This window comes from Sus scrofa, chromosome 1, assembly GCF_054392235.1.
Source record: "Sus scrofa isolate SSC_HxYL_T2T_F1_AM1 chromosome 1, Sscrofa_HxYL_maternal_Yorkshire_Landrace_v2.0, whole genome shotgun sequence".
NCBI lineage: Eukaryota > Metazoa > Chordata > Mammalia > Artiodactyla > Suidae > Sus > Sus scrofa.
This window is the reverse complement of record NC_139383.1, coordinates 51,025,294-51,040,985: the sequence shown is the minus strand read 5'-3', so window position 1 is coordinate 51,040,985 and position 15,692 is coordinate 51,025,294. Positions and strand designations below refer to the sequence as shown.

Here is a 15,692-nt window from a genome sequence, read left to right as displayed (position 1 = left end):
AACACTAGATCCTTCAAACAGTAACTCCCCATTGCCCTCCCTCCAGCCCCTGGTAACCTCTAGTCTGCTTTCTGTATCCATGAACTGGACTATTCTGGGTACCTCATAAAACGTAGAGTTGTGCAATATTTGTCCTTTTGTTTTTGGCTCATTTCTCTTAACACAGTGTCTTCTAAGTTCAGCCACATTGTGGTATGCATCAAAATTCCATTCCTTTTTAAAGTTGAACACTACTCCATTGTATGTATAGACCAAATGTTGTTTATCCATTCAACCTCCAGTTGGTACTGGGTTGTTTTCCACCTTTTGGCTCTAGTGAATGAATGCTGCCTTGGACGTTCATACACAAATTATGTTTGAGTGTCTGCTTTCAGTTCTTTTCTGTGCACATATACAGGAGTGGAATTGCTGGATCATATGGTAATTCCATGCTGAAATTTTTAAGGAACAGTCATATTTTCCAAAAGGATTTCTTTGTTGTTTATTTTCCATAATAGCCATCCCAAGAAGTCTGATGTGATAACTCAGTGTGGTTTTATTTGCGTTTCCCTAAGGAAACCAAGATGCTGACCATCTTTTCTTGTGCTTACACTATTTGTATATCTTTCTTGGAGACATGTCTATTCATATCCTTTGCCCATTTTTTAAATTGGGTTGTTTGTTGCTGAGTTTTAGGAGTTCTATATATATTCTGGATGTTAATCCTATATTGGATATGTAATTTGCAAATATGTCCTCCCTTTCTGAGGGGTGCTTTTTTATGCTGTTGATAATGGCCTTTGATGCCCCAAAGTTTTGAATTTTTGATGAAGTTCAATTTATTTTTTCTTTCATTGCCTGTGCTTTTGGTGTCATGTCCAAGAAATTGTTGCCAAATTCAAAGTCATAAAGCTTTTCTCCTATTTTCTTCTAATAGTTGTGTAATTTCAGTTCTTTTGTTTAGGTAATTAACGTTGATTCATTTTGAGTTAATTTTTGTACACAATGTTACATAGTGTAACCTGTGGATATCTCAGTTTTTTCCAGCACCATTTGTTGAAAAGACTATCCTTTCCCCATGGAATGGTCTTGGCACCCCTGTTAAAAGTCATTTGATTGTGTGTGTGTGTGTGTGTGTGTGTGTGTGTGTGTGAGAGAGAGAGAGAGAGAGAGAGAGAGAGATTTAATTTCTAAGCTCTTTATTCTGTTCCACTGGTTGATATGTCTGTCTTTAAGCCAATTCCATACTGTTTTGATTAATGTTGCTTTCTAGGAAGTTTTCAAATTGGAAAGTACAGGTCCTTCAACTTTCTTTTTTAAGATTTTTTGGACCATTTGGGCTCCCGTAAGATTCCGTCTGGATTTTAGGGTGGATTTTCCTATTTCTGCAAAAATCATTGGAGTTTTGATAGGGGTTGCGTTGAATTTGCAGATTGCTTTGGGCAATATTGAGATCTTGATAGTATTAAGTCTTTGAATCTACCATCATGTGATATCATTCTATTTATGCCTTCTCTAATTTCTTTCAGTGATATTTTAATAGTTTTCAGTGTACAAATATTTTGCTTCCTTGGTTAGGTTTATTGATTATTTTGTTCTTTTGGATGTTACCTGTTAAGTTTTAATAAGTTAGTTCTGGTCTCTGTCCCATACCTGAAAATGTTATCAGATGCTACTAACAGAACTGAAAAAAAAATCCAGGACTGGACTTTAGGTATACAGAACAGAATAAATAGATTTTTAAAATATGGAACAGCATGGAAAATACAGTGTAAAGATCTATGCCGTGATGCCATTTCTGTATATTTGAAATAGTGCACACAAAGTATTACACATTTCACAAGGACACACACAAATAAGATAATTCAGGGTTTTCTGAGTTGGGTTCCATGCAACAGTGGTATCTGGTGAGACGTTTCTAGGCATGATTTTAAATGACTTGATTCTTACTCACATTCATATTCAAGACTGACCTAAGGCGTGTATCAGAGATTCAACTTGTAAATCCTGAAATACAGAAGTGGGGCATCTCCTAGTCCAGGACTGGATTTGTGGAATTTACTTGGGGCAGTTTTTCCTAGAAAAATAGGTGTCTTTTGTTTCCTAAACAAAGAAGAAAAGGGCTTCCCTGGTGACAGCTCCCTGCGTCTAAGCCACAGTTGGAGAATATGCCCTTGAGCAACACATGGTGATGGTGATGGTGACAGTGTTGACAGCAGACCCTGATACAGCTCTTACTTATGTACCAGAGTCCTCAGTACCTTACACATTTTAACTCATCTAATCTTCAGAACAGCCCTGTGAGATGATACTATGATGTTATCATACACATGTACATTTGTGGAAACCAACCAGCACAGAGAACCTTACTAATGTGCCTGAGACCTCACAGCTAATTAGTGGTGAAATTGAGATTTGAATGCTAAGAGGAGGGGTCCCAGATCCAACTTTTCACTTTGTTTTTTTCTCTGCTGCCCAACTCTAATTCACTTATTTTTTGGTTTCATTTTGCTGCAATATTTCCTGCTTTATTTTTTTCTCTTCTGATTTATTGAAATGAAAACATAGACCTTTAATTTGTCTACCTTTCTTCTTTACTAATATATGCTTAAAGCACTGTTTCAGCTGCATCTCACAAGTGTTATTGCTGAACTTTCATATCTCATTCACTTCAAAATATTTTCTAGTTTTGGAAGTTCCCTTTGTGGCTCACTGGTAAGGAGCCATGAGGGTGTGGGTTTGATCCCTGGCCTTGCTCAGTGGGTTAAAGATCCGATGTTGCTGTGAGCTGTGGCATAGGTCATAGATGAGGCTTGGATCCGTCATTGCTGTGGCTGAGGTGTAGGCCAGCAGCTTTAGCTCTGATTCAACCCCTAGCCTGGGACCTTCCATATGCCCAGGTGTGGCCCTAAAAAGCAAAAGAAAAATAATTTTTTTTTCTAGCTTCTATTGACTTTTTCTTTTTTAAACGGCGACATTACAGCATATGGAAGTTCCTGGGTCAGGGACTGAATCCGAGCTGCAGCTGTGGCAATGCCACATCCTTTAACCCACAGCACCAGGCCAGGGATGAAACTCACACCTCTTTAGCAACCTGAGCCTCTGCAGTTGGATTCTTCTCTCTTTTTTTTTTTTTTTTTTTTTTTTTTTTGCGGGGCGGGCGGGTGGGCGGGCACTCTGAGGCATACAGAGTTCCTGGGCCAGGGATCAGGTCCGAACCTCAGTGTCAGCCTAAGCCAAAGGTGTGGCAATGCGGGACCCCAACCCACTGTGCAGGGCTGGGGAATAGAACCTTTGTCCCAAGATGTTACTGCTCCCATTGCACCACAACAGGAACTTCTGCAGTTGGATTCTTAACCTCCTGCACCATGGAAGGAACACCCTTGACTTTTTTTTTTTTTTTTTTAAGATCTTCTTTAATAATTTTACTAAATAATTCAAAGCATGTTGCTTAAATTCTGAATAGTTATAGTTTTTTTGTTTTTTTAATTTATGGTTCTGGAATTTACCTTGTGGCTCAGCGTGTTAAGAGCCTGACGTAAGTGTCCATGAGCATGCGAGCTTGATCCCTGGCCTGAATCAGTGAGTTAAGGATCCAGCATTGCCATAAGCTGCAGAGTAGGTCACACATGTATCTTGGATCTGGCATTTCTGTGACTGTGGTGTAGGCTGACAGCTGCAGCTCCAGTTCAACCCCTAGCCTGGGATCTTCATTAGCTGCAGGTATGGCCATAAGAAAAAAAATTTCTGGTTCTGATTTCTAGTTTAATTCTTTGTGGTCTGAAAGCATAATCTAGTTTGATTCAATTGAAATTTATGAGATTTGCTTTATATTCCAGCATATGGCTGTTTTGGTGCATGTTCCATGTGGACCTGAAAAGAATGTGTTTTTTTTTTTTATGTTACTGGGCATAGACTTTTATGTTTCAATTAGTTGACTGCTGCTTAAATTCTGTGTCCCTGATGATATTCACTGTGCTTACTATATCAACTACAAAGAGAACTGTGTTAAAATTTCTATGACAGTGAAATTTTCTTCCTCCTTTTAGATTTATTTTTTGCTTCATGTATTTCAAGCTATGATATTTGATGCATACATCTTTAGATTTGTTATTTTTTTGTAATGAATTGACACTTTTGTCATTATGACTTGTTCCTCATTATCTCTGGTAATCTCTTTGTCTTGAAAGCTACTTTGCCTGATATTAATATAGCCACAGTAGCTTTAATATGCTTAAAGTTTACATGGTATTCCTTTTTCTATCCTTTTACTGTTATCCTCTCTCTGTTCTTATATTTAAAGTGTGTCTGTTGTAAATAGCAAAATGTTGGTCCTTGTTTCTTTTTTTAACCACTATTTATTTTTATTTATTTAAAAAAAATGTAGGAGTTCCTGTCCTGGCTCAGCGGAAACAAATCTAATTAGCATCCATTAGGATGCAGGTTCAATCCCTGGCCTTGTTTCATGGGGTTAAGGATCCAGTGTTGCTGTGAGCTGGGGTGTAGTTTGTAGACACGGCTCGCAACCTGCATTGCTATGGTGTAGGCCAGCAGCTACAGCTCTGATTTGACCTCTAGCCTGGGAACCTTCATATGCCATGGGTGTGGCCCTAAAAATACAAAAAGACCAAAAAAAATTTATATTATAGTTGATGTACATTGTTCTGTCAATTTCTGCTAAGCAGCAAAGTGTTGGTCCTTGTTTATTTATCCATTTTCTTATCTGACACTCTTCTCCCAAGTTAAGGACTTAACAGTCTGTAAATAAAGCCTTATTTAAATAACCCCTGTTGTGAATCTTATATGAGCAAACAGCCTCTGGATTTTGTTGTGGACTGGACTTTCTGAATTAGGTTTCCTTTTAAGATTCACCTATATCTTTACTTTGGAGTATCCAGTAACTTCGTAAAATAACCTTTTACTGAGGCTACAAAGAGTCTTCTTTTTACTCTAGGGAATATTTTATCATATTTCTCCTTTTAAATACTTTCTGAGAGGGCTTAATTACTTCTGTAATCTTAGAGGCTTCCCTCCCTCTTCCTCTTTTATTCACTTGTCACATATTCTGTATATTTTTTTCCACCAGGAGAACCTGAAATTTTTTTCTTTTCCTTAGAATTCAGGTACAGAGGTAGAGTTGATCATACCTCTTAGTCCTAACCTGCTATAAACATTGTCTTATGCAAGTGTCCTCTCTTGTTCTGTTGTTTATTTCCTGTTATCCTTATCATCAGGCATCTATTCTATTTGTACATGCTATGGGCTATTTCATTTCTATGTACCCTTATTAAATGTATAGTGTTTGCATGCAGCATTTTAAATGTATATAAATGGCATTGTAGAATATATTTTTTCCATTTTTCCCTGCTGTATCATGTTTTAAAGATGTATTTTTATTGTTGTATGCATCTCTAATCCATTGCTGCTAACTGCGAAGCTTTTTTTGTTTTCAAATAGGAATTCTTGTAAATGCTCTATTTATTTGGGAAATTGGAATTTGTCATGAGGTCTTTGCTGTATTGATCATCCTAGCACTCTAGTGCTTTATTAATTGGCAAAGACAATTAAACTCCAAACCTGCTGCTAAGAGACTATTTAGCCAACGAAACTAGCAACGTGGAAAGTTCCCACTTTCTTGTGAATTAGGTCCAGATAAATGTGAGTGTTGTGCAGAGATGACCAGCACCTCCAGCTCCTGGACCAACTCCCCAAGGAAAGTGCTCCTGCTGCTCCTGGTCCCCCTTCCACTCAGGTTCACATCTTTGTTAGATGCCTAAGGTTTATCTTCATAAAAGCATACCACACTTTGCCCTGGTTCAACAATTAAAGCTTTTATAACCCTGAGCCAAACTAACAGCCCCAAAGAGCTACATGAGGGAGCTCTTGTCAGGGAACCTCACTTTGGGCGCAAATGTGAAGAATCCTATGTGTTCTTAAGACTTCTAGTCCAAGAACATGGCAAGTGTGACAAACACAAAACTTTTAGCTACAAGTTACAAAACCTCAACTTAAACAATTTCAAAAAATGGGCTTAAATGATAAGCACGTAGGAGTTCCCATCATGGCTCAGTGGAAGCAAATCTGACTAGTAACCGTGAGGACGCAGGTTCGATCCCTGGCCTCGCTCAGTGGGTTAAGGATCTGGCATTGCCGTGAGCTGTGGTGTAGTTCACAGATGCAGCTTGGATCTGGTTTTGCTGTGGCTATAGTATAGGCTACTGGCTACAGCTCCGATTCAACCCCTATCCTGGGAACCTCCATATCCTGGGGTACAGCCCTAAAAAGACCAAAAAAAAAAAAAGATAAGAATATATATTGTCTCACTTTATTAACTAAGTACTTAATTCTGGCTACTACAGCAGACAGACTGACATCTGAGAAGCTCAATACAGTAAAAGCTTATTGGTGGTTCTGCAAAGTGTGCTGTGGCTTAGTTACTCTAATAGGTCAGGCTGGTGACTCAGACACCCCACTGCTTCTGTCTTGTCACAGCGCCATCCACTAACACATGGTTTGTAAAATCACCCTGGTAAGGGAGGAGGGCTGGTTGCTCCAGTTATTTTTAAGGACCAGAGAGGGAACTGACTTATTTCTGCCTGTGTTCCCCAGCCCCAAGTCAGTCATATGACTGCAAGGGCTGCTAAGACAGAGTCTTCCTTTGAGCCTGGGAAGAGAAACTGTGGGAACAGGAGCTGCATTCCCTCATCAGGAAGTCCAAATGGAGAGCAGGTGACAGGGATGGCTGATTTAGAAACCCAGTGGTGTCATCAAGGCCCCACAATCCCACCTCTCTGCATGCTGCTATCCTCAGAATGTCTGCTTTGTGTGTCACCTCTTCTCCTCTTGGTTATGACATGGCTGCCACAGTTCCAGCCATCACATCAAGACATGGCTATGTGCTGAGTTCCTTTGGAGTAGGGATAACCTTTCCAGAAGCAACCCAGTACGCTTTCTCTGAAGACCAGCACTGCCAACATTCAAACTAATCACTGACAAGTTAGAATTTTGCTCCTGCTTTTGGGAAAGGGTCAGCCTCTCCTCACTCATGTTTAGGGGAGGGATTAGAGAAGGCTGGTCACTGCTGAGTTAAACCGAAGCTCAGCTGGTGAAGAATAGGAGAGAGTAGGTATAGAGCGTGCAACCAGCAGTACTTGCCTCAGTCAGTCTCTGTCCTCTTTCACATCATTTCCATCCTTAGTGAAGGTGGTGATTTTCTTCATGTGGTTCCTACACTGTGCTCAGTAGCATTACTTACCTGCCCTTACTGTAGTGGCGCTATTTTCTATGATGTTTGCTGGTTTATGGGGAAGCTATTTGTTACCACTCACCATTGTTCAATTTTTTTTTTAATCTTTTTTTTTTTCCCACTGTACAGCAAGGGGGTCAGGTTATCCTTACATGTATACATTACAATTACATTTTTTCACCCACCCTTTCTTCTGTTGCAACATGAGTATCTAGACAAAGTTCTCAATGCTATTCAGCAGGATCTCCTTGTAGATCTATTCTAAGTTGTGTCTGATAACCCCAAGCTCCCAATCCCTCCCACTCCCTCCCCCTCCCATCAGGCAGCCACAAGTCTCTTCTCCAAGTCCATGATTTTCTTTTCTGAGGAGATGTTCATTTGTGCTGGATATTAGATTCCAGTTATAAGTGACATCATATGGTATTTGTCTTTGTCTTTCTGACTCATTTCACTCAGGATGAGATTCTCTAGTTCCATCCATGTTGCTGCAAATGGCATTATGTTGTTCTTTTTTATGGCTGAGTAGTATTCCATTGTGTAAATATACCACCTCTTCCGAATCCAATCATCTGTCAATGGACATTTTGGTTGTTTCCATGTCCTGGCTATTGTGAATAGAGCTGCAATGAACATGCGGGTGCATGTGTCTCTCTTAAGTAGAGTTTTGTCCGGATAGATGCCCAAGAGTGGGATTGCAGGGTCATATGGAAGTTCTATGTATAGATTTCAAAGGTATCTCCAAACTGTTCTCCATAGTGGCTGTACCAGTTTACATTCCCACCAGCAGTGCAGGAGGGTTCCCTTTTCTCCACACCCCCTCCAGCACTTGTTATTTGTGGATTTATGAATGATGGCCATTCTGACTGGTGTGAGGTGGTATCTCATGGTAGTTTTGATTTGCATTTCTCTTATAATCAGCAATGTTGAGCATTTTTTCATGTGTTTGTTGGCCATCTGTATATCTTCTTTGGAGAAATGTCTATTCAGGTCTTTTGCCCATTTTTCCATTGATTGATTGTTTTTTTTGCTGTTGGGTTATATAAGTTGTTTATATATTCTAGAGATTAAGCCCTTGTCGGTTGCATCATTTGAAACTGTTTTCTCCCATTCTGTAAGTTGTCTTTTTGCTTTCTTTTTGGTTTCCTTTGCTGTGCAAAAGCTTTTCAGTTTGATGAGGTCCCATGGGTTTATTTTTGCTCTAATTTCTATTGCTTTGGGAGACTGACCTGAGAAAATACTCATGATGTTGCTGTCTTCTCAGAAGAGAGTGTTTTGCCTATGTTTTCTTCTAGGAGTTTGATGGTGTCCTGTCGTATATTTAAGTCTTTCAGCCATTTGGAGTTTACTTTTGTGCATGGAGTGAGGGTGTGTTCTTGTTTCATTGCTTTGCATGCAGCTGTCCAGGTTTCCCAGCAATGCTTGCTGAATAGACTTTCTTTTTCCCATTTTATGTTCTTGCCTCTCTTGTCAAAGATTAATTGACCATAGGTGTCAGGGTTTATTTCTGGATTCTCTATTCTGTTCCATTGGTCTGTCTGTCTGTTTTGATACCAATACCACACTGTTTTGATGACTGTGGCTTTGTAGTATTTCTTGAAGTCTGGGAGAGTTATGCCTCCTGCTTGGTTTTTGTTTCTCAGGATTGCTTTGGCGATTCTGGGTCTTTTGTTGTTCCATATAAATGTTTGGATTGTTTGTTCTAGTTCTGTGAAAAATATCATGGGTAATTTGATAGGGATTGCATTGAATCTGTAGATTGCTTTGGGTAGGATGGCCATTTTTACAATATTGATTTTTCCAATCCAGGAACATGGAATATCTTTCCATTTCTTTACATCTTCTTTGACTTCTTTGATTAAAGTTTTATAGTTCTCGGCATATAGGTCCTTTACCTCCTTGGTCAGGTGTATTCCGAGGTATTTGATTTTGTGAGGTGCAATTTCAAAAGGTATTGTGTTTTTGTATTCCTTTTCTAATATTTTATTGCTGGTATACAGAAATGCAACTGACTTCTGAATGTTAATCTTATACCCTGCTACTTTGCTGAATTTATTAATCAGTTCAAGTAGTTTTGGGGTTAAGTCTTTAGGGTTTTCTAGGTATAGTATCATGTCATCTGCATACAGTGACAGTTTTATCTCTTCTCTTCCTATATGGATGCCTTTTATTTCTTTTGTTTGTCTAATTGCTGTGGCTAAGACTCCCAAAACTATGTTGAAGAGCAGTGGTGAGAGTGGGCATCCCTGTCTTGTTCCAGATTTGAGTGAGAAGGCTTTCAGTTTTTCCCCATTGAGTATTATATTTACTGTGGGTTTATCATAAACGGCTTTGATTATATTCAGGAATGTTCCCTCTATACCCACTTTGGCGAGGGTCTTGATCATGAATGGATGTTGGACTTTGTCAAATGCTTTTTCTGCGTCTATTGAGATGATCATATGATTTTTGACTTTTCTTTTGTTAATGTGGTGTATGATGCTGATTGATTTGCGTATGTTGAACCATCCTTGTGAACCTGGGATGAACCCAACCTGGTCATGGTGTATAATTTTTTTGGTATGTTGTTGGATTCGGTTGGCTAAGATTTTGTTGAGAATTTTTGCATCTATATTCATCAATGATATTGGGCGATAGTTTTCTTTTTTGGTGGTATCTCTGTCTGGTTTTGGAATGAGGGTGATGGTGGCATCATAGAATGTCTTTGGGAGTATTCCTTCTTCTTCAACCTTTTGAAAGAGTTTAAGGAGGATGGGCACCAATTCCTCTTTATGTGTTTGATAAAATTCACCTGTGAAGCCATCTGGTCCTGGACTTTTATTTGCAGGGAGTGATTTTATGACCTCTTCAATTTCATTTCTAGTGATGGGTCTGTTCAGTTGGTCTGTTTCTACTTGATTCAGTTTTGGCAGGCTGTAAGATTCTAGAAAATTGTCCATTTCTTCCAGATTGTCAAACTTGTTGCCGTATAGTTGTTCATAGTATTCTCTTACGGTTTTTTGTATTTCTGCTGTATCTGTTGTGATTTCTCCTTTTTCATTTATAATTTTGGTTATTTGGGTTCTTTCTCTCCTCTTTTTAGTGAGTCTGGCCAGGGGTTTATCAATTTTGTTCACCTTTTCAAAGAACCAGCTCTTGGTTTTATTAATTTTCTCTATTGTTTTTTGAGTCTCTATTTTATTGATTTCTTCTTTGATCTTTATAATTTCCTTCCTTCTGCTGACTTTAGGACTTTTTTGTTCTTCTTTTTCTAATTCATTTAGGTGGAGGGTTAAGTTGTCAATTTGGGATCTTTCTTCTCATTGTTCAATTTTAATGTCTGTGTATCTCTGTAACCTTCCTTATATCCTATTTGGAGTAATATTAAATGTTAATTAAATGCTAGGAAAGAAACCCAGAGGTGTAAGGATCTTAAATGGAACAGGGGACAGGATTGAAGAGTAAGAATGCAGAGAATATTTTATTATGTTCCATTTCAATGAAAAGAGAGTTTATATCTCATTGCCTGGGGGATAAGTGGGATTGTGTGTCTTTTTCACAACTCTTTTTAAGACAGTGCTGTGTGTGACAGGAGAGGTGTGATCTCTTTAATGTCCCAGAATGTTATACCTCATGCTGAAACTGGATGGTGTATAAACCACATCTTTAAGAATATCTGATTTAAGGACCTCTTTTCTCTAGTATTCTCCCTGAGAAGAATGGGAGATGGGGAGTTGGTTTTCATACGGAGAAATTAACAAACAAATGAAAGAATTTTAATTTCCTCACATACTCATAGTACTGAGCAAGCCAGGGTTAGTCCTTGTTCAGGAAAATAGTTTGAATATGGCCAAGACACAGCTGTAGCGGACTCTGCCCCTCCTGTACAGGGGTTGAAAAGTCCAGTATATGCCCTCAGTATCTACACACACACACACACAGGACCGCAAGACATGTTCTGAGACCATGTTCATTTTTTAATGTTTCAAGTCAGCATCATTAATTCACAACTTTTTTGAAGTGTGAATTAGCTTCTTTGTATCTGAGTCTGTCTGTTACTTGAAAAGGCTAGTGGACTAGTGAGACCAGACATCAGCTTTAGGTTGGAGCTATGGATGCTCACGCTGAGTGAACTGTACATTTGAACACTTCTTTTATGTGGTGGACACACTGCCCAGAGGGGAGCGATATGCTGTCGGCCATTAAAGAACTCGGGACTCTTAAAACAGGGTGGGGAATGAGTAGCAAAAGGAGCAAATTTTAAAGGGGGGATGACTACTTAGAATATTGAAACATATTACCATGCTAATTTGTAGAAACTTTCTACAAACCTAACCATATGTTGAGCTTTTTTCCTTTTTTCAGTTACTATTGACTTTTAAAAAAAATTGTACAATTTTTAAAGGTTGCATTCCATTTACAGTTATTACAAAATACTGGCTATATTCCCTTATTGTACAATACATCCTTGCAGCCTGTCTTAAACCCAATAGTTCATACCTCCCACTCCCCAACCCTCCTGTCCCACCCCACCCTCCAGTGGTAACCCCAAGTTCATTCTCTATACCAGTGGGTCTGCTGCTTTTTGTTTTATTCTCTAGTTTGTTGTATTTTTTAGACTACACATAATACCATATGGTATTTGTCTTTTTCTTCCAGTATTTGTCTTTCTCTGACTTATTTCATTCAGCATAATGCCCTCCAAGTGCATCCATGTTCTTGCAAATGGCAAAATTCCATTCTTTTTTATGGCTGAGTAGTATTCCATTGTGTATATGTACCACATCTTCTTTATCCATTCATCTTTTGATGGACACTTAGGTTGCTTCCATAACTTATACATTTGATTGTATATAAAGTTTTCCTTTTTGATATCCAAATAAGGAATGCCATGGTTGTTGGCAATTAATTGTGTTTATATTTTCAGTGACTATCAAGCATATAGGTCTATACAAAGAATAGTGGAATAGATGAAGCTTATTTCAATTTTTTTTGAAGGAATATATCTTAACATTGATGGCAGAAGAGAGGATGGACTCATGGGGTGGGGGGCTCCAGAGTAGCAGCCCTTGTATCTCCTTGCCCAGTGTTGTCACAGTAGCATTATACTCTTAGACTAGCATTCTTTTCTTCAATGGTGCCTACTTACCTAGAATCCTTGAGGAAAATAGACATTTAAACAGTTACAGATTTGGCTATGTTAAGTCCCCATAGACAAAAGAAAAAGTCATCTGTTTCCTCTTTAACATACCCAAGCCAAACCTTTTTTAGCGAGAACACCACAGAGATGATATTCTCTTCCTCCTCCTGCATCCAGTGAGGTGGCACAAATGGTCAGATCATTGTATGGATGGTGATGCCAAGCTGGACCATGTGGCCAGGGTAGGGACTGCCAGATCTCTCCGTGGTAAAGGCACATTTTTCTTTTGTAATTAATAGGTAGCCCATACACTGATACTCTGAGACAGTGTGAATATCTTGTTTCCCAATGACTTTTACCCAAGAGTTACAGCATCCAGTGATGATTCTTGCTTGAATTACTTATTGCTGTACCTTGGGGGGTATCAAATGGTGCTTTTCCTATTATGTCCTTCCTTTTGCACTTACTAGCTGGTATTCTCCTTAAAGAACAGCTTCTCTCACACACTGCCCTCAGCCTATAACCATAGACCTTGGGGTCCTTTTCTCCCCTAAGTGTGTTTTAATCTATCAATGTCAATCTTTTTTGCCTTGCCCACCTCACTTGGAAGTTCCCAGGCCAGGGATGGAACCCATGCCATGCAGTGACAACACAATATCCTTAACTGCTCAGCCACTGGGGAACTCCCATTGTCATCCATTTTCTTTATTCTGTTCCACCAGTTTGTCTTCCAACTTGCTTATTCATTCTTCTGCCTCTTGTATTCTGCTATTGGTTCCTTTTAGTGAATTTTTATTTCAGTTATTGTGTTTTTTTCATCTCTGCTTGTTTAATCTTTAAATCTTATATTTCTTTGTTGAATGTTTCTTGTAATTTATTGATATTTGCCTCCAGGTTTTTTTTTTTTTTTTTTTTCTGAGGTCTTGGATCATCTTTACTATTGTGAAAGTCTTTCAGGTAGGTTGCTTATCTCTAGTTCACTTAGCTGTTTTTCTGGGGTTTTGTCTGGATCCTTCTTCTGGCTCATATTTCTCTGCCTTTCCATTTTGTCCAGCTTTCCCTGTGGTCTCTTTTTTGCAGGCTACAGGGTTGTGGACTCTCTTGCTTCTGGTGTCTGCCCCCTTGTGGGTAAAGTTGGTACAGGAGCTTGTTTCAGGATGGTACCTGCCCACTGGTAGGTGGAGCTGATTCTTATCCCTCTGGGGGGACTTTGTCTCTGGGTGTGATTAGAGATGGCCCTGTGCCTGAGAGGACTTTAGGCACCCTGGCTGCTGATTGGTGAGACTGCGTTGCAGCCCTGTTTGTTGCTTGGCCTGGGGCTTCTTAGCCTTGATGAGTGGGGCCAGATTTTTCCAAAGTATCAGCCTCTAGGGGAGTTCACACCCATGATTATTGCTTGGACCTCCGCCTCCAATGTCCTGCCCCCACAGCAAGCCATCCCCCTGCCTTCCCAGGAGACATTCCAAGACCTGCAGGGTGGTCTGACCCAAATTTTTATGGCATCCCTGCTTTTCCCTGGGACCCAATGCACATGAAACCCTGTGTATGCCCTCCAAGAATGGAGTCTGTTTCCCCCAGTCCTCGCTGGCCTTCAGTGCCAAATGCACAAGCCCCGCTGGCCTTCAATGCCAAATGCTCTGGGGGCTCCTCTTCCCAATGCCAGACCTCCCAGACTGGGGCACCTGACATATGCCTTGGAGAACCTCTGCAGTGTAGTTATTTTGCCAGTCTGTGTGTTGCCCACCTGGTGGGTACGGATGGTGTTGTTTATATTGCAGAAGCATCCCTCCTACCATCTCAATGTGGCTTCTTCTTTGTCTTTGGGTATAGGATATCTTTTTTGGTAGCTTCTGGTCTATTTTCTTGGTGGTTTTTTAGCAAATGTAATTTTGGTGTTTTTGTGAGAGGAGGTGAGCTTGAGTCTCCTGGGCCATCTTGTCTCTGACTCCAGTGTCATTCTTTTTCATGCCAAATTGCTCACAGCTTAGCCAGCAGCCTGTCAGACCAGCTTCTGTCTTTACTGTTGATCTTTTGAGCACTTCTTTGCTTTTTTGGTGTGAAACATTCTGAACTCATCTTACAGTTTCCCCATGCCAGACCTGCAACCAGCCAGTTCTCTGAGGAGCCCTGGTTCCCTTTAGTGGAGAATGGTATTTGCAAACCAAGATCTAGAGATTTATTGCTAGTGGGGTGTTAATATTTCTAGGCCCTTTAATCATGAGTTCATCTGAAAAGCTACTAATTTTGTCTTTATTTTGTCTTTAAGTCAGCTCTATTGAGGTGTACTTTACCTGTAATAAAATGTACTCATTTCAAGTGTAGCATTTGCTGCATTTTACACACATACCCTTTTGTATGTATCACCTTCCATAGCTGTTTACAGTCCGTTTTTACCACATGTGGCCTCTAACCTGCTTTCCATCACTGAAAATGAGTGCCAGAGTTTTGTGGAAGCGGGGGAATACAGTATGTAGCCTTTCATCTGGTTTCTTTCACTCAGCATTATGTTTTTGAGATTCATAATGTTGTTATGAATATCAGTAGTTTACTGTCTTACTGCTGACTAGTAATCCATTGTTCGACTGTATCATAATTTGTTTATCTGTTTATAAGTTGATGTACGTTTTCTGCCTTAATGGCTGTTGTGGATAAAGCTGACATGCCATGTAGGTACAGGTTTTTGGATGGACATAATGCTTTCATTTCTCTTGGGTGAATACTTAGAAATGGAATTACTGAGTCATTGTAAGGATATGTGTTAACTTTATAAGAAACTTGCCAGTTGTTTTCCAAAGTGGTCGTATCATTTTACACTCCACCAGAATGTTATTCTACCTCTGCATTAACACTTGGTATTGGCACTCTTAATTTTTGCCATTCTAGTGGGTGTGCAATGGTGTGTGATTGTGGCTATGACTTCTATAATGACTGAGGATATAGAACATTTTTTCATGTGCTACTAGATCATTCATTGTTTGTTGATGAAATGTCTATTCAAATCTTTGTCCAATTTTTAAACTGGCCACAGTGCTTGTGCTTTAGGCATTTTAAAATTGACCTATAAGAGTTCTGTATAATTTGAATACAAAATCTTCTGTCACATTTATGTACTGGATATTTTCTCTGAGGTGGTGACTTAACTTTGAAATTTTATATCTTTTGTAGAATAGGAAATTTTCATTTTGATGAAGTCTGATTTGTCCTTGTTTTAGGGTTCATATTTTTGGACCTTTCTAAGGAATCTTTGTCTACCCTAAGACCACAAAGAATTTCTTTTATATATTTTCTTCCACAAATTCTATAACATCAGCTTTTGCATTTATGTCCCTGATTCCATTTTGAGTTAATTTT

General features: G+C 39.3%; 1 protein-coding gene across 2 annotated transcripts in view; it reads left to right on the top strand.

Moving 5' to 3' along the window:
- B3GAT2 (beta-1,3-glucuronyltransferase 2) overlaps nt 1–15,692 on the top strand; it is a 103,344-nt gene that overhangs the window by 10,268 nt on the left and 77,384 nt on the right. The gene's annotated exons all lie outside the window — the stretch shown is intronic.